Source organism: Eptesicus fuscus, chromosome 4 (genome assembly GCF_027574615.1).
Source record: "Eptesicus fuscus isolate TK198812 chromosome 4, DD_ASM_mEF_20220401, whole genome shotgun sequence".
Lineage (NCBI taxonomy): Eukaryota > Metazoa > Chordata > Mammalia > Chiroptera > Vespertilionidae > Eptesicus > Eptesicus fuscus.
This window is the reverse complement of record NC_072476.1, coordinates 96,806,198-96,826,556: the sequence shown is the minus strand read 5'-3', so window position 1 is coordinate 96,826,556 and position 20,359 is coordinate 96,806,198. Positions and strand designations below refer to the sequence as shown.

The 20,359-nt window shown below is 40.4% G+C and overlaps 1 long non-coding RNA gene across 1 annotated transcript; it reads left to right on the top strand.

The window, feature by feature from the left end:
* Positions 1–9,731: 9,731 nt before the first annotated feature.
* LOC129148741 (uncharacterized) lies at positions 9,732–17,050 on the top strand. Its single transcript, XR_008555710.1, has 3 exons — positions 9,732–9,754; positions 10,628–10,709; positions 16,962–17,050. It is a non-coding gene; the product is annotated as an uncharacterized LOC129148741 (long non-coding RNA).
* Positions 17,051–20,359: the final 3,309 nt, after the last annotated feature.

Sequence of the window (20,359 nt, the reverse complement as noted above, 5' to 3'; positions counted from 1 at the left end):
GAAACCCTCTAGTCTTCCCAAACATTATGGCTCCACTAAGGGAATTCTACTCCACTGACAAGAGTATTTTGATCATTTTCTCATATCCTTCTAAAATACACATATTAACTATGAGATGGCATACATTACATGCATGTACCGTTTATTTATTCTCTCATAGGACATTTAGGTTATTGCCCCTTTTTATCTCTTTGGGGGGGGTGTGGTTTTTTGTTTTGTTTTGTTGTTTTTTAATGGGAAAAGGGGAGGGCCAGGGTTATTATCAATAATGTTTGTATAAGCATCCATGCAGAAATTTTTCTTTGCATTTTTCTGATCATTTCCTTTAAAGTAATATATATGGGCCAAGAAGCAGGAAATAGAAGACATAACTGTATTAATGATAAAACACACACACACACACACAAATTTCGAACCAAACTGCCGTCACCCTCTGAAACACAAAAATAAACAAGAGTTCCCATGTTCAGGTGGCTGCATTTATAATTGCTAATAGCATTTACAATGTCATTACTGCTGTCCTGACTGCCTTTGCTCTTGACACATTTGCTTGGGATATGACCAGTTCCACGTCCTTCATGTTCACATCTGTTTCATTAACTTCCCCTCTTCACTCTCCACTTAATCAGAAGTCTGTATTTCTCTTGCATGTTTCAGATGGCTTCACCTTGAACTTTGATTTTCTCAGCAGCTGCTAGCTGTGCTTGCTGAGACAGGTTCTTGATCGTGGCGTTCCCCAAAACCACGTAGTTATCTAAAGCGGGTGGAGAGACTGGCTTTCCATGTTTGTAGAAATGAGATCTCCAAGTCCCTCATGATGGCCTTGGGAACCTGGATCCTAAGGAAACTTTCATCTTCAGCCCAGGGCCCATTTCTGGTACTTTCACTTTATACCAGCAGCCTGGGAATCGATTTGAGGCAACGTCTCTCTGAGGTGGAGCTGGAGACCAAACAGCTCTTCCTCAGCCCTTGCCTTGTGGTATCTAGCAGGCCACCACAGCGAGCGCTTTTTCCTGGTCCTGCTCATTTTTTGGAATTCAAGTTACACTGTAGTAAGGTTATAATTTCTCAGCTCTGTTAGAATTTATTATATATTGATTACCAGCTGCTTTATATGTTCCAGGATTTTCTGTTTTATTATGCCATTGGCATTCCCATTGGCTTTTCAATATCTTATGGATTTACTTAAGGTATTTCTTATTTTGTTTTAATAGGATTTGAGAAGGGAAACTATGCCTCTCTGGACCATAATTCAAAAGCTCTTTATATAGTAAGATTGCTTGTGTTCAAAATTAGCTTTCATCACTTTCCAACTGTATGACCTGGACAAATTACTGTGCCTCAGTTTCCTCATTTGTAAAATGTAGATGACAGTACATAGTGTTTTCATACAGAGTCAATGTACAGGACACTCCATAAATGCTAGCTGTTATCATTATTTTGTCTGTCATATATATTATAAATTTGTCTTTTACTTGTAATGCTGCATATGTATGTGTATAGATATAGGAGTTTGTGTATGTATCTCTGAGCTTTTCTATAATAAAGGCTAGCACTTAGAGGGTGCTTACCATGTACCTTTTAAGCACTTCACATATATTATCCTCTAGTTCCAAAGGAGAAATCCCAATGGAAATTAGAAAATATTTTGAACTGATAATGACAATACAACATAGTAAAACTTATGGGGTGCTTTTTCCCATTATGTATCTTAATTAGCTATCACTGGTGTCTTAAAAATGGCTTAGTTTTTGGTTTATTTATTTTGAATCTAATTTCAATACTGAGCAAAGCTTCAGGCAGAGGGTTCATGAGCCATTGCTTTATCAGGGATCACCATTCCCAGGAGTAGGAAAGAGGACAAGGGGAGTGAGGCTGGGGAGACGGGGTGTCATGTGAGTGTTTCCTCCTGAGATGGCTGTTGCAAGGGGCTTGCCCATCTGAGGGGCCCGCCTGAGGACTGGGTAAACTGCATCACCTCTGGATGGTCTTTCAGGGGAAGGAAGGGCCAGGAAGGGGCCATGCTTTCTTTACCAGCTTCCATCGTCTTTTTCTCTGAGATTTTGGACCCTCGTTTCCAACCCAGCCTTGGCAGAAATTTAACCCAATAAGCTTGCTTCTCTCCAGGAGTTTGGCCCCTTGAGTCCAAGATGCTTCAGCAAGGCTCCGACACCTTCACTCAGAACCTTTCTTTCAATGTATCCAGCTTTTCTGGTTGTTCCCACTGAGGCATTGGTCTGCTAAAAACTACACCCTTGATGCCGGAAGTGAAAGTTCACTCGTATGTGTGATATGTGATTGTTTTTTCATTGCTCTTTTTTTCATAAATAAATAGTTTTCATTTTAGTTGACCTAACAATCAGTAAGAGGTATATTGTGGTTGTTTTTATTATTATTGGCTTTCTATAACTCTGTAACAAAGTCTCTAAAACGTAATAGGCCAAAACTATAACATAATTACCTCACCATTTCAGAGAGTGGGGAAGCAAGGTGTGGCTCAGCTGTGTGCCTCTGGCTCAGGATCTGGCTCAGGCTGCAATTAAGGTGTCAGCCAGGACGGAACCATCTCAAGGTTCAACTGGGGAATGACCTGCCTCCAAGATCACGCATATGGCTGTTGGCAGGATTCCATTTTTCTACAGGATGCTGAACTGAGGGCCTCCACGACTGTTGGCCTCAAGTATCTTCAGTTCCTTGACAGATGGGCAGCTCAACCAGGCAGCTTGCCTCATCAAATGAGCAGGTGGAAAGAGCCAGCGGGAGTCCAGCAACAGAGAACGCAGTCTTTTGTAACCTAATCACGGAAGTGATATTCCCTCACTTTTATTGTATTCTGGTTGTTAGAAACAAGTCGCCAGGTCCTGCTGTAGGCTTTGCCTACATTTAAGAATCTCCCAGTGTATTTGGAAAAGTCTGTCTGCCTCTACAGAACGTGGCAGACACCACACGTTCACTGCCTTCCTGGCAGCTGGGTTACAGGTACATAGAAGATGTATACTTATCCACTGAGATGTACCACTGCTGACTTTGAACCAGAAGTCACCAAGGTGGCCATAGCTGGGCACCTGCTGCCAACTACCAGACGCAGCAGTGAAGTGGATGCATTGCAGATCCAGCAGTCAATACTCTTGCAGTCCACAATGCAATACCTTTGCCTGATTATCCACACACTTCTGAGTTCCCTAGACTCCAAGCCCGATTCTGAAACCTTCTTGGAGATTGTGAGCTAACCCCTATTTTTAAGTAAATTTTTTTCTGGTTAAATTAGCCAAAATTGTTTTCTTTAGCTTGCAGTGAAGAAATCTGAATGCTATAATGTCTTCATTATCCTGCTAATTACATTCCATTTAGTGTCTTCATCAAGATCAGTATCTTTTCATTTCTGCTCTTCCTCCTCCATTTCCTTTTTGCTCAGCTTCTTTGTATTTTTATCCTTTCCCTGTGTATCTTAGGTATGTGTGTGTCTATTTCACCTAATAACTTGTTTTTCTGCAGTATCAATTGGGCTTCCAAAGACAATTTTGACTTCTGCAATTTTATCTTTACACTGTTTTCAATCTTTCCTATCTCATACAGTTACTTCTACCTACCTACCTACCAGCTATCTGGCCATCCCTGAGCCCAGTCACGTTAACACATAAAATTAACCATCATATCTCCTTAACTTCATTTTCACTGAGAAAGTTGTTCTGTCTTCAACCGAAAGCCACTTTCTCTCTACTCTGGATCCATATCCGCTCCTGGCTCTGGGAGCCAGAGTGCTTTTTTTGGCTTTTTTTCTGAAATACCTATCTCTCTCCCTCTCTCCCTTTCTCCCTCTCTCCCTCTCTCCCTCTCTTCCTCTCTCCCTCTCTCCCTCTTTCCCCACTCCCTCTCTCCTTTTCTCCCTCTCTCTCTTTCCTCCCCCTCCTAAAATAATAATCTGAAGCCTTTCCCACTGATAAAGGGAGGATCCTTGCACAAATTCCGCTGCCTTCTGGACACATCTCAAACACCCCACGTTTAAGACCAAACTCATAGTCAGCCTGTTTAAACATGTCCCTCTTGAGCTCTCCATCTGGGGGAATAGCACCACTCTCACTGAAGCATCTGGCAGAGCCTCCGTACCCTATCAGTTAGTAGGTGCTAAGGATCCCGCCTCCCCTAGTGTAGCTCACATTTATCTATACTGACTCTGCCTTAGCTCATGTGCTCTTCATTTCTCCCTGGGACTACTGCAGAGGCCTTCTAATTAACCCCCATCTCCAACTTTGCCCTCCCTCCTAGCCATTCTCCACATCACTGCCAAATTCATCTTTCCAATATAAACATTTGCTCATCTTAGGGACATGATTAAAATCCCCCTTGAGAATAAAGTCCAAGTTCCTCAAACTGGCATTCAGGGCTTTCTGGTCTGGTCCCCGCTCACCTTTCCAGCTCACTTCTTGCCACACTGGCCCCTGTACATTGGCACACAAAATATATTTGCAGATCTCCAAATACACCATTCTCTCTCCTGTCTGTGATTCGTCAGTGTGATATTTTGCTCTATTATTTTTCTTCTTTCTGTCATATGCTCTTACCACATTACCTCTTTCCTGGTTTCCTAATTATGCTCAATCTTGAAAAACTCATCCCAGTTGCCAACTTTTTGGATAATCTTTCCCAATGGAGAATAGAGTAGGCTCATTCTACCTTGTGACTCAGAATACTCTGAATTTTTCCAAAACACTTAGAACAGTGTATTGTGACTTACTTATCTCTTCCTGCTTCCTCCTGCAACCTTATCTTCACCTCCTTGAAAGCAGGGACTTTATCTCTGATGTCTGTATTTGTAGCTATATGCATAGTGCCAGGCTTATACTAGGTGTTCAATAAATGTCTTAAATAAATAACCCCATTGCTCTTTCTACGAAAGCCATCTGCATTCATTCTTTATCTCTTTTGCTGGCCAAACACTTTGAGAATAGGAACTCTTGTTTCCACTGCCTTCTACCATGCTGTTTACATTTTTTTAAAAGTGATTCTTTTGAAATTTTTAAAAATAATTATTTATTGCAGAGAGGAAAGGAGAGGGAGAGAGATAAAAAGCATAAATGGTGAGAGAGAATCATTGATTGGCTGTCTCCTGCATGCCCCCCTTCTGTGACCTCCTGGTTCATAAGTGGACACTCAACCACTGAGCCACACCAGCTGGGTTGTTCACATTTTAGGCACACAATAAGTGTTGATTTAAATTACCATTAGTGTTTCATATGTTCAGATTAACCTAAATGGTGCTCATCAAAAACAAGATGTTCATTTTTACAATGCTGACCAACGTGATGCCATGATATTGAAACAGATGGTTAGTTTCAACTTTATAATTATATGGAATATATTCTTTCAGACAGCAAATTGCTGTAGAAACCTTTGGCATTTATTCAATATTTAATAGTTTGCATTGATTCTACTAGGATTTTGTACTAAGGTCCCCTCTAACTTTAATCAGGACCTCCAAGGAGGATAATTCTCTGTAGCCAGTGTCCAATCTACCACAATCTGGATAAAATAACCTACAGAACTATTCGGCTCCCCTTGGTGCCGCTGCATGCTCACCAAGCTTAAGCATAGTTATCTGTTAGATGATAAGAAATGGAAAATTCTCTGCTCCACCCCCTGGACAATGCTCTACTTAGCCCTGAAAAATTCTGATTCTAAATCGCTTTTTGTGAGATTTCACATACCTTTTAGAACATTACCCCTGTGGGGTTACACTTAGATGCATCAACATTTATTTTATAGTAGCTGTAACTTAATTTGTTCAGTATTTGATAAAAACTCTTGCACTGAGGTTGAGATTTGGAAAGTGGGTTATCATATAATTTTGAAGGTAGATTGCTTCAGCTGTTGGTAAATTTCATCCAAATTATGTTTACTTTTTTAAAAGCTCCTAATGTATATAAAATCATGTTCACTTTTACTAATCCAAGTGTTAACACAACACATTGATTAATGTGTAAAGCATATACATTTCAATCACTGTGAAGTTGCATTGTACCAGGTTAGAGTCTAAAGTCAGCCTGTTGGGCAAAAGTCATGTATAAAAAATTAGCCTGATGATCACCCAAATAAAGGCAGGCATTCCTTCTCTCCCAAGTCCAAATCTCTTCTCTCATTACCACAGATTGTGGTTGCATCGGATCCACACCAAGTTAAGTTACTGGCTTGCATTTAAGGGCCATTTTGTGTTAATAATATATACCTATAAAACAAGAATTACTTTAGTGATGTGAGATGATCAGGCAAGCAGAGGTCCTGGAGGTCAACATCGGATTTCATTCTCACTTAAGAGTACATGCTCTTATGTGGAGTAATGGGCAGAATCACCACAACATTCTATTCTCTCTCTTGTCATAGAAGTTAAATGTGCATATTCTGTGCCCACACTGGAAGTTTTAAAAATTGTTCTCCATACCTTATTACAACCCCAACTAAAACTAAGAGCTCATCTGTCTACTCAACCTATTCCAAGACTTGTCCATTTCTAATCGTCACACGTCTAATTTCGGTGCTGGAGTTCAGAACTTCCTTTACTGTGATCACATAAGAGCAAACTGGATTTGTCTATTTCTTCCATATTTCAATGAACATAGAAGAGAGACCTGATGGCATTACCTATGGTTCTGTCTTTAGATCACTTTCTTAAATAGCCATATGGTACCCGTATGGAAACTTGAGATGTGGAAAGTGGTCAGTTTACTGACAACCTGGGCTGCTTTTGAGAGAGTCTATGATCTATAGTTGAGCTTGAATTTGGGATTCATAACAATAGAAAGTTGAAATAAAATATTTGTAATAAAAAAAATAGAGATTCTAAGTTCTATCTCTGAGGCAAGCTTTAATTTGTTCCCTAACTGAGCTTTTACTTACAAATCTAAGTAAAATTTAATCTGGCATCTGGGAGTGTCCAGCTCTCACTGAGAGCCCCACTGCAAATACAAAAAGACAATAATTTTATTTTTAAAGAAGAGGAACATGAGCAAGAGGTTTTGGGGATCCCTGACAACTGAAGTAGAGAGGAAGGGACAATGACTAACATATACTATCACTTCAATCCTCTCAGCCAACCTGTAAAGTGTTATTTTTTCCCCATTTTACAGAGGAAGAAATTTAACTTTAAAGATATTTTTCATAATCCTCAAAGCCATGCAGATAGTTAGTGCTGTACTAGAGATTCCAACACAAGTCTATCTGGCTCCCACACTCTGTTTTTTGTTTTGTTTTGTTTTGTTTTTATTATACCAAGCTATTAGTGTTATTCACAAGTCCCATGATTTCTCTTTGCCTTCATCATAAATGTACTTATTTTTATAACTTTTTCTTTTCTCATCAAGCTAGGAAATTTGTAACTACTGAATCCTTTAAAAGATTTCCATAGAGTAAGTTAGATTGTTAGACCACTCCAACCTCTGAAAATGACTAGAAATCTTAAATAAACTATAAAAACAAAACAAGAAATTAATTCTCAGGCCAGACACTGAGGTCAGAAGAGCACGAGATCCAGCTTTTGCACTGGGGTCATTTTGCCAAAACTGACACACTTGAGTTTTAGTTTTCACAGCCACAAGCCGTGATACAGGGAACAGAACAAAATGCCCAGGGTTGGCCCCTCGGTGGAAGTCTAATTGGCGATGGTCTAGATAAAGATGAGATTCCAAAAGGTTACAACCTAATCTGGGGAAAAACAAGAGAGAAATAACCACCCCCAGATTTGGGGCACTGTAGGGACCATCCACTGTCTCAACTTGGCTTTGAGCAGATTCAAGGAGAAAAGGGTCCTGAGAATTTGGAGCAAGCAGTTGGTCCCTGGGAGGATGTAAAGCCCCAATTCAAACTACCTATGAGATCCAGTAAGCTTCCAGACAAAATTTTTGTTTAGAATAGGGATTACATCCGGTGAGGGCACCACCTGAGAGAAGAGCTATCAGGAGTTAAGGGTTCTTTTTGTTTGTTGTCATAATTACTGGGAGCCCCATAGGCATTTTGCAGGTAGGAACATAGGCACAAAACCTCTATAACTAAGAAATGTTCCATCCAAGATGCTAATGGTGTTACCATTGTTAGCTAGTTATTAAAAGGAGGGAGCAAAGGATATTGGACATGCAGCCTGTTTGCTTCACCAGGAAGCTACAGCCTCACACTGCCCACAGGGAACCACCAGTCAATGAACCACCAGTCCATTCTGGAAGACTACTGTGGGGAGGGACAGAATAAAGGGGGAGGTAAACACATGCGCAATAAAGTAAAACTGGCACAGGGGGAGGTACTTAACCATAGAGGGCTGTCAGTCTAACCCGGGAAAAAGATCATTGGCTAGGGGAGTGGAAGCCAATTCAATCCTGGAAAGTTTGGGAAGCTGATTGGTTATTTTGAAAAAGCTTCTGATTCTGCCCATATTTCAATTTCCTCTGCATTACTAATTCAGTGACCACTTGCCCTTTGCCTTTCTAACTTCCAAAGTTATGCTGTTATCCTCTCTAGTCCTATTCTTTTTATTACATGAGCCTTTGACTTTTCAAAATCTCTTATTTTCATCTTAGTGAGATTTGGGGAAGCAGCAAAATTGTTTGTACATAATGTAACCAATTTACATGTTTAACTGAATGTCTTTCTCTTTTATTTTCTTCCCCCTTTAAAATAGAAGTTCTCTGTCTCTCTTCTCCTCTTCCCTGATGGTTGTATACTGGGGGGATTGGTGATGCTTATATTCACAGTTCAGGCTAAGAACACAGGATCCTGCGAAGTCTGGACTCAAATAGGGAGGACATGTTAGCATCATAATGTCTGGAAAGGATGCCTGGGTGCTGGACAACCCAGCACAAGCACACATTAGATACCTAATTCCTAACTGAAGGGCACTGTGATTCCTGCTTCTCCAGAAACTGCATCTGACCATGAGGGTGAGGCCCCAACAGCTGCATTTATGCCATGAATACCCCTGTCCTGGATAATGTACCCAAGCTGGGCCAATCAGATGATCTCCCTTTGGAATTTGGACATTGAACCCAGATGGTAGAATTAAGAGTTATTAGTAACTGAAACAAGTCCATCAGAAGCCCCCAGAGATACTATTGTCCCCACACATCATGAGGCCCGGTGGGTCAGTTCCTCTTTGTGTTCCATGAAAAACCACCGTACAAACATATCTGTTATGAGTTCTTCCTTTTCTTTTTGCTCAGACTCTTGGTTGTTGTAACTTCCTTCAAAATAACCTACAAGAGTGAACTGCATTCTTAAAGGTGCTGCATTCAATTTCCATGAAACAGTAGGGTGTTGAGCTGCTGTTGCAAGAACAAATTATGTGCATCTCTTCCCAACTTCATGTGCAGTTACTTCACATTGATAGCTTGAGGTCCACCGTGGTGGGAGTCTTTACACCATATGAATTGGCAAATACTACAAATCAGAATTTGGGGATTTCCTCCCCTCTCCCCAGGAAAGCTGGTGCTTAAACATTTAACCACTGATTGTAATTCTAGTTGCAAATTTCCCTGGCCCTCAGTTTGCCCATGCCTAAAGTGGGTAACACTTCTGGCTTTCTTTCTTCTCAGATGTTGGGGTTTAAATGAATTTAAGAAAACAAAGATTTTAAACTATTGAAATGTTCAGTAACTTTGGACAATATATATCAGACACTTTAAATTAATTCAAGTAATAGCATGAATAACTAATGACACTTTTTTTTTTTAAGGAGTAAATACTTTTCTGAGAACAGGATGTAACTGGAACCAAGGTTTGTTTGGAGCTGGGATGACTGAAGGTCAGAGTCTGTATTTTCTGAAGTTAGTCCTAGGATTCTTATATAAACACGCTGTTTATCTACAAGCTACATATTAGTCAGTCAGCATTTACAGAAGCAATGTCGAAAGAATGGTGGGGTGGATTACAACTCCCCACTGTTACAAGGACATAGACTGGGCATATATTATCTTAACTGGCTTATTTATAATTGGGTAAATAAAGATAATAAAATAATACTCAGAACATATTCAGAAAATAAGTAAGTAGATTCTCCACTAATTTTTATTTTTTTAGCAAATTGTCACTACCCTCAACCACAATCACAGAGAGCGAAGCTACCTTTTACTGCTCTTCCCCTTCCTGTTCTTCTACTCAGTAGAAAATTCAACTAATTTTTCTCTGAAAGATTAAAACAATCATCTAGTTTGAAGGTGAAAAAAGTCAACTATCAGTACAATACACTATTGCTTTATATTGTGTACAAATATGTCTTATAAAGTAAATCCATGTGCTTCATCTTTTTTTATTCTACTGATATCTATTTTTATTTTAAGCTTCAATACAATTCTTACCTTGCCTTTTCCCTTTACTTACATATAAAATAGAGGCTCTTAGATAAAATATGGCCTGAATTTCAATTTCCAGTGTACAGGTATGGATGCTGCTACATTCAGATCCATATCTCGGGTGTTTTGCTCTGTGCTTTAAGCACTTGAATTAACAACAACTCTGTGTCTCTCACTGAAAATAGATGTTGAATCGGGACAGTATGGATATTTCATCATTGTGAAAAAGTACGTGATAGGTAAGCAATTCGGATTATATTAGAAAACTACCACAAAGCAGGTGTTCTTGTTATTTATAGGGGCTTTTGAGAACATCAAGGAGGGTACAGCCCTTATCCACTGGGACTTCAGGAAGGACAAAACAGGAAACAGAGCAAATAAGTAAGTCAGAAACATGAGTCGGAAGGAAGGCAGATTTCACAGATGCGATATTAGTGACTTTCAGTCCCATTTCTCTTCTTTCCTGAGCCCTCTCTTGTTCCTTCTTTTTCTAAGGGGAGCATTTTACTAGAGGACTGGATTTAAAAGATTTGGTGAAACACAATTTTGAAAACAAATTTGCAGAAGAGGGATTTTGCTGAGAAAAGCCTAAGAGAAATATGTTTTTCACACACAAGGAACAGCCTAAGAATATTTATAGGATGAAGAGCAATATCAAGACCTGGAGAAAATGAAGAAAAGATATATATGGGCAAAGGAAGAGAAAAATTTGACCAAACAAAGGAAGGAAGTGACTAGGAAGCCGTTATAATGCATAATGGAGTATTATATGTTTATTTGCCAACAATTTTCACTTATACACTGGATTAAAAATTGTGAAAGAAGGAACAGGCAGAAACTGATCTTCAGATCTCCCCCTCCCCTTCACCCCACCCTCTTCAGGTGTTAAATGCCTGTTTGCCCAAGCCTCCTTTCAGGTCTCTTATCTTCAAACTTTATCTCTAACTTAGTAGAACAAAAAGCTTTGCCTAGGTAAAGGAATTTCAGGCATCACTGAGCAGGAACGTTTTGGGTTTTTTTTCCCAATCACATACCTACACTTGTGTATTTACATATTTTTAACTAGATGCCCAGTGCATGAAATTCATGCACAGGTACAGTCCCTAGGCCTGGCCTGTGATCAGGTCCACCTTCCCCAGTTGCCCTCAGCCACCATATTTGCATATTACCCTTTTATTATATAGGATAGAGTCCCTGTGCACAGGAGGGGGCCGGCCAGCCTGCCCTGATGGGGGCCCTGGATTGAGGTGGTGGTCCCCACTGGGGGGTGGAGCCAGCCAGGATGAGGGGCTGGGGATGGTTTTTAGGTGAGCCATGCCCCCAATCGGGGTAGGGGTCCCCACTGGGTGGCGGGGCCGGCCGGGGCGAGGGGTCACAGTCATTCTGGTCTCTGAGTTTTCTGGTCGTTACGCTGTTTCAGTCACTGGGCTTTTATTATATAGTATTATCTTGTAGTTCTTAAGGCAGGCAAAAAAAATGATTTGATGATGTTGACAATGCTGGTAACTTAGCCAACTTAGGGTTGACTACTGAAAGATTCATAATGATAAAGAATAAGCATATTACAAAACTGGATGATTGATAATGGCTATTGGCAATGCTGATGGCTACAGAGAACTTCTCAGCAAAAGAAAGGATGGAGGCTTTCCTGCGATTTGGTGATCCTTGGCAATCTCTATGGTACAATCATGACAATAATTTCTTCAGCTCCACATTTCTTCATTCATTCAACAAATATTTATCGAGCAGCTACTCTGTGTCAATCCATGTTCACATCATTTATTTTTTGCAGTGAAGAGGACAGAAACTACACCTGCTCTCATGGGTCTTACATTACAGTAAAGGGGGAAAACAAGCACACAAATACACAAGAAAAATGTCAGAGGGTGACCGAGTGCTCTATTAAGACCTGTTGTGATAAATCACGGCTGTTTTAAATTGCATGGCCAGAGGCTGTTTCTCCAAGAAGGTAATATTTAAATTAAGCAAGTATATACAATAGTAAGAAACAGATTAAGTGAAGATCTGGGAGAAAGGACATTCCAAGCAGAGGGAAGAAGTATTCTATGCACTGAAGAAGATAGATGTGGCGGGAACGTGGTGGGTGAGCAGGGAGGATGTAAGGTGAAATTGGAAATGTAAACAGGAAGAAGAGATTGGATTGTATCCTGAGTGTTATGGGAAGTCTTTGTAAGGTTTTAAGAAGAGGAGTGATCAGATCAGATTCAAATTTTTAAAAGTCACACTGGCCACTGTGCACAGAATGGAGCAAAGGTATCAAGAGTGAATGCAGAGAGACAAATTAAGAAACTATCACAATAGTTTATGAAAGCTGACAATGGCTCAGATGAGGTCAACAAGAATAGAGAGAGCAAGAGTGGTCAAATTCAGGACAAAGCTTAGAAGTGTCCTCAATGGGTGTTGCATATAAGTTGGATAGGAACATGTGGAGGAAAATAAATTGATCATGATTTTTCTGATGGTGGCTGCCAGCACTCTTTGGAACCTTGACTTATGGCTGCATCATTCTACTTTCTGCCTCTGTCTTCACAGGGCTGTCTTCCCTCTCCTTATAATGTCACCAGCCACAGGATTTAGAGCCCTCCCCGATCCAGTATGACCTTATCCTAACTTATTTCCTCTGGGTGGACAAGAATTTTAAGGAGACACTATACAACCCAGTACAGTAGCCAAGGAGTCTGCACAGTTCTCCTCAAGGAACTGCTCTCTCAAGTAATCAGCATCACGCAGAACAGGCACAGAAAGGCTCAAGAGGCTACGAACTGCCGCCTGGTCTTCTAAAGCATGGCATTGCAGTGTGGTGGTAAAGAGTGTTGAATACATGGAGACGCTGACCCTTAGCCCTGGGGGTAGGGTTGTGACTGGAGCAATAGCAAGAGGTTGGTAAAAGAGAAATGGCACAGACCTATATCAGACTTTATCTCAACTATGGAGGCCACAGGCAGCATCAGCAAGTATCATGGCCTGAACTGTGTTCCCCGCCCCCCCATGCTCCAAATTAATATATTAAGGCCTTAACCTTCAATGTGATTATATTTGGAGATAAAGCCTTTTGGGAGGTAATTAAGGTAAATGAAGCCATAGGGGTGGGGCCTTAATCCAATAGGACTAGTGTCCTTATAAGAAGAGGAAGAGACTCCAGAGTTCTCTCTCTGTCCACACATAAGAGGAAAGGCCATGTGAGGACACAGAGAGAAGGTGATTGTCTACAACCAGGAAGACAGCTCTCACCAGAAACCAGCCCTGAGAGCACTTTGATCTTGGACTTCCAGCCTCTGGAACTGTGAGAAAATAAATGTCTGTTGTTTAAGCCACCCAGTTTGTAGTGTTTGTTATGAAAGCCCAAGCAGATGAAGACAGCAGTAACTATCAAATGTCCCACAGACACAAAGCGGAGGTAAGGGGAGAAGATCATGGTGTGGTCTACTTATAGAAACACATCTCTTGAAGTTTCTTGACAGTTTCTGAGTGGATGTTTAAATATTTATTAAACATATTTATTGTGCATTTATTATGGATAGTCACTAGTTTCATAAGTAAATTTCAATATCTCTCAAGATCTAGTGGAGATTAGTGGACCTTGGTCTGATGCCAAAGAGAGAATAGCTTTGTTGAGTCACCATTGCTATGCCTTGAATGGAAATGACATTCATCTTCTGGTATGATTTTAAAGAGATAAAAAACAAACTTGTGCTGTGAAAGTAACATGTTAACTATTTCTTTTTTTAAATATATTTTTTATTGATTTCAGATAGAGGAAGGAAGAGAGAGAGAGAGAAATATCAATGATGAGAATCATTGATTGGCTGCCTCCTGCACACCCCCTACTGGGGATTGAGCCTGTGTCCTGACCTGGAATCGAACCTTGTGACCTCCTGGCTCATAGGTCGATGCTCAACCAAGGAGCCACATTGGCCTGGCTTAACTATTTCTTAATATAGGGAAACTTTAATTTGATTTTTAAACCTAGTGACAATATTCTATACACTCTAGACATTGTTCCTCATACATCTCTAGCAACATGAACTGAACTAGTTTCATCCTCTTTTCTGTGTTTTCCATCTCTTACTTCATGCTCTAATCCTACCATCCCAAGCCTTTTTTTATTTGATTGCCACATGGGGAATTGTTTTGACCCTTGATAACAAGTTTAGAAGCTTCTAGCCCTCTGATTTCACAGCTTGTATTCACTCTGAGCTATCCCTGGATGGGCTCCCTGAAAGAGCATACACATAGGAACCACAGGGTCACTTTGAAGGTCTGGTTTAACATCTTCAATGACAACCTGGAAGAAGGAGAAAACGCCACAGTAATGAAATCTGATTCTAAATCGGAAGTTGCTGCAATGACAGGAATAATTTGAAGAGAAAAACACAGAGTAACTGAAATTTTACCTGGTACGTTACAATCTAGTCTATCTGAAAACTAAAAATAAATTCAAAACTTGGACTGTCAATGGATGAGTGAAGTCAGTCAAATATTAATGTCCTAAACGGCCTGAGGGTAATGGCCGAGTTAATCATGCATGCCAGCAGAACTGAGATGGGCTAGAAAATGATCAATGCTGTTCTGTACAGCAGGTGAGGAGGTACCGTCAGGAAGGAAAAAGTAAAAGATTGCCAAGATGACATCCAGAATGCAATATTATATTGGATGTGCTATTACTTAGAAACTCCCTCAATCACAGACACAGGCATATATCAAAGGAAGAGTGAAAGGAGAGAATTGACATGGGGAACGCAAGTTGAGTGGAGGATTAAAGCAGATAAATATGAACTGGCCACATTAACAATTTTTCAAGATTACAGAAAGCAGTGTAGCTTAATAGTTAAAAACCTCAACATCAGACTGGTTTGGAGTCTCCCATGAGGCCACTTACCAGTTGTTTGACCTTGGGCAAAATCTCAGTTTCTTGGTCTGAAAAAAATGAAGTAGTAGGAATACTTGGTTCTTATGGTTGCTTGAGGAGTGAGTGAGATCGTGCATGTAAAAAATCAGTACAATTGCTGATACGTAAATTCTCAGTAAGTGTTAACTACAGCAGACAATAATAATGATCCACACATAATTGGGTTTTTCATATTAATGTACTTATATTTTTGTCAAGAATTTTTTACCCTCTGTTCGGGATGATTTTTGCACAAGAATTTTCCTAGACATGATATTCAACTTAGAGTTCCCACCCAACAATCCATCAGCCTCTTATGCTAGCACAGTATTAATTTTAAGTAGTTCATTATCCCTTATCACTTTCTCCACCACATCATTCCACCATCTGTCCTCCCATCTCTTCTTAATCAGAATAGCCCTAATAGGCAGTCCTGGATCTAGTAATTTTTTTAAACCAAGAGAATACGGAGAGAGAGCCAGATGGTAAATTTGAACATATCTAGGACAAGCACCTTATTTAGCTACAAAAACAAACAAAATTAAACAGTGGTTTCTCCTTTTTATGCACTGGTTTCCCTGGCCAGATTTCGCCTTGAACTTATTTAGATTACAAAAAATTTCCATCCATTCATTATGTAGCATTATTGCATCATTTCACATGCTGGAATATAAGAAGAGTGCATTTTAAAAAGTCTCATTGTGTAGTTGCTTCCTTTTGACTGTATCAGGCCTTCTTTTGTAATTTTAAGCTGCTGGGTAAATGGAGAAATTCTTTTTATAAAGGTAAATATCCAAAAGGAATTTCATGTGACCTAAGGGAAACAGGTGTGGACAAAGTATGATCACCCCCTCAGGAAAATTATGTAAATGACCAGGTTAGAGTTTCCTTCTCGACGTTTCCTTGCTGCTTTACAGACTTCTCAGAGACATGGAGGTAATGAAGTGTGTTCTCATAAAGGTTCTTTTCTGAGGTTAGAGCTTGGCTTGCCCCCTTGTCATCAAAAGCTCACTGTATTAATTAACAATACTGGACACATTCCTTTTTCAATTGAAAATGTGTGCTCCAATGGCTTGGTCAATCTGATAACGCTGACATAAAAACCATCCTGATCCCAAGGGCTTTATTCTGAGAAGAGAAATGAGTGACATAATACTTCTGCACATAGTCCAGACATGTCAATTTCTTTTTCCAAATTGAACATTTATCCAGAGTCTGCAAAAACTATCAAGTAGATTCTGGCAGAGACATTACTTTGAGATATTAGATCAATCATCTCAAACCTTTCTGTGTCATCTTGGATTTTAATGCCACTGAAATAATCGACTATACTTTAGGATGGTTCCACTCAGGCTCCAAACTATTTTTTATAAAGAATTTTAAAGAATTAAAAAAAAAAAAAAAAAACCTGATTAGCTCCACAAATGTCTCACTTCTTTCCTTAATACCGTGTCTCCATATAACACCAGAGACAACAATATTTTCACATTTATAATACTTTTTATCATGTTTGCCTAAAGAAGTTGACTTAAGAAAGGAAAAACTTAGTACTTTTCCTGTCTGTAGATATAACATCAAAGTACCATGTTCTATTATGAAATTCAGTCATATTAAGAACACTTTATTATGAGGGAAGTATTTTTTCCTATATAATTCCAGATGTGTATCAATTAAGCATCCAGCTCTTGGCCTACAACTGAAAGGTAACATTTTATTTGTTTCAGGTGAATGTTTTCTCCGCTTACGGGAACAGAAATGACAGATTTGCTTTCCACTTGTCTGCTAAGTGTAACAATCAAATAAGTGCTTACACTGGACCCGTTGAATCCTTTTCAGCTTGGGACGTGTCCTTCAGGGCCCCCTGTCTGAGGTACGTAGTGCAGAACAAAAGATTGAATACCTCCCGTGGTTTTTACCAAGTATCCCACCAGCTCTCCAGGTCTGCTGAATGCCATATATTAGTTTGTTGTTTTTATGTTGATCTGGCCTCGGTTTGGGATAAATACATTTTCTCTGATAATTTGTCTGCATTGACTAGCAGTTTCTCCGGGTTTCGGAAGGCAATCATACATAAAAACTCGTTTTTCCGAGGTCAGTGTCTCTCTTTTTATCAAGTGTTTTGATTAGATTAAGCCAATTCCTTTTAAAAAAAAAAACGTTTATTATTGAAAGTATTACAGATGTCCCTTTTTCCCCTCCTATTTACCCCTTCTAGTTCACCCCTGCCCCCCGCCCCCACCCCAGGCCTTCACCACACTATTGTCTGTGTCCGTGGGTTATACATAAATGAATACAAGTTCTTTGGTTGATCTCTTCCTACCCACACCCACCCCCCTTTCCCTCTAAGATCAAACTAATTCTTGGCTTTTCCTCTACAAATTTTGTTAGAAAAAATACTGTGTGTTTAGAGTGTCATTTGGACTTTCTTTGGTGGTAGGAAATTTAAAGAAAGTTATTTTCTTGTAACACCTAGATTTTTCTTCTGTCTCCATCAATGACTGGAATGACTCACGCCTCCAGCAGTATCCAGGAGATACCCCGTCTGCCTCTGGATGGTCCTGTCTAGGACAGTTTGGGATGTTTGCTCTCTTTGGCCTGGACCAACATGAGTTATTGTGCCCCCCATGATTGAATCACACATTTCCTGCTGCATCAAGGTTATCCAGCTATCTAGAGCAAATTCCATTTAGTTGTAGGTAAAAGCAAGCTGTCCAACATTAGGTTCGATAGCACAGCATTAAACGTCTGCTACCTGAGGGATATTTTTCACTTTTTAGATTAAAATGGCTGATAAAGACATTTGTGTATTTTCATTTACCATTTATTGCCTATGACTTGGAAGTCTGTTCTCTCAAAATGTCTTCAGTTATGAGAGGGGAAGGTTAGAGACTGTGTCTCTGTTACTTCCTAGAGAAAATGGGTCCTTTATTTCATGTCACTAAGTCATGTGCTCGGTCTCTCCGTTGTTTTGTTTGCAATTGATACAATGTCCTTTAAATGTCTTTTACATTGTGAGCACTGTATTGCTTTCAAAACAGTTAAAAAGTGCTTAATTCTGAAATTGTGTTCCTTAAAGAGGAAAATGTAAAAGAGAGAAAGAAGAAGACACAAAGCTAGCTTTCAAAGTGCAACTGTTTAAAGTGCAACAGTTGGGGGGCGGGGGGGACGAGATAAAGAAATAGAAAGCAATGAAAGAATATGTTTGATAAGTGTTGAAATTCAGACTGCAGAGCTAAAGGGACATATGAGAAAGCCAAAGTCTGAGGGACATGCAGACTCTCCCAGAGTAAGAATTCAGGAGTTCTCAGGGTTCCTGGACCACTTGCAGGAGAATACGGGTGCTTTACCAGTGCAGGCTCCAGGGCCTCACATCATTCCTGCAGCCTCAGAAGAGCTATGGACAGACCCAGAAATGTGTATGTTAACCACTGTCCGGGTGATTCTGATACACATTGGGGTCTGAGAACTGCTTATACGTTCAGTTCAAAGCACTGATACATAACATTAACCCTAACTGTCTAGATGGTCTTTAATGTGTCAAATAAAAAAATCAAATGTTTCTGTCACTTCTCTCACCCAATTATCAAAGAGCTTTGAAGACTAAAATCCTCCATCCATCAGCATTCTCATCAATATCTCCCACCTCTCACCTTATTCTTCCAACAGCCTCCTCAGGAGTATCCCAGCTCCCACTTTTATCCCCACTCCCTATTCTCCAAAAAGCAACCAGAGGATTTTCTATCTTTTTTTTTTTTAAGTGAAAATAAGACCCTGTTACTTTCCTGCCTCAAACGCTGGCTTTCTAAAACACTCAGAGCAAAATTCAGAACACTTCATCCCAGGCTACAAAGTAAGAGTGGATGGAACCTCAGCCCACCTGTCCTCGCCAACCTCATTCCACACCAGGGTCCCCTCCCTTTCTGCTCATCATTTTTCTGCCACAGATGCCTTCTTTCAGATCCTCAAACATAATAAACTTGTTTCTCCCATTCGGCTTTTGAACTTATCACTGAATGGCTAACCTTTGGAGGTTAGCACATCAAAAGCACATTTAAAAATAATTTTTGTTAAAATCTTTCCAAGTTTTGAGAAAGGGGATAGGATTCTAGAAAAGAGTTTTATCGTTCTCCTGCCAAAGTTGTGAAAAATTCTCTGTCAACTGCTCTTCCCTTCCTATGAAAGCAATGTCAGGCAGTGCTCTCAGCTTTCTACTCACTTCCTAAAAAAAATATGATTTCACTCTCAGTATAAAGCTTGTGCCTCCCCAGCTCAGGTCTAGCCTTGTGCTTCAAGGGGCAGCTAGAACACCACCCCCTTTTTTAAAAATACATTTTTATTGATTTCAGAGAGGGAGAGGGAGAGAGAGATAGAAATATCAATGATAAGAGAGAATCATTGATTGGCTGCCTCCTGCATGCCCCTCACTGGGGATCAAGCCCACAACCCAGACATGTGCCCTGACTAGGAATTGAACCATGACCTCCTGATTCATAGGTCAATGCTCAACCACTGAGCCATGCCCGCTGGGCAGCTCAAACCCTTTCATTCCCTCTCCCTCTTCATTGTGTCTCCTCCCTTTTAACACCTGGCTCCTCTGGTTGGAGACAGAGTGAGGAGGGATTAGCAGGAAGATGCCATGGGTGGTTTACATGCCTGTGCTGTCTTGACTTGATTTTGTCTCTTGCTTTCAAACACCCTCTGTCATGGCTGACAAGCACTAGCCCTTCCCTGTAGGGTGCATCATACATTCTTCAGAGACACCCTACCACTACCATAACCACCATATCACACTGTTCCCTGATGTAGCAATGCATCCCATGACCTACCTCCCCAGCTCCTCCATCCACGGCACATTCTGGGGATCCTCTCCTTCAGCAGGCAGCCTTTAGGTGGGGTCCCCTTCAGAGTCTTGGTTCATGCTGCCTTCTGCAGAGCCAAAAGGTCTTTGGGCACTTCCCCGTCCCCCACCCCCCGTGCCCCACCCACTAAGCCCCTCCTTCACCCTACCGTTGCCATTTTCCCAGCCAGCGTCCTATCTTCAGACTTCTCCAACCAAAACTTGGGCAAGAGACTCTTTGCCACCCCAATCCCAGATTCTCCAAGAACTGACCCTTTCTTTTCT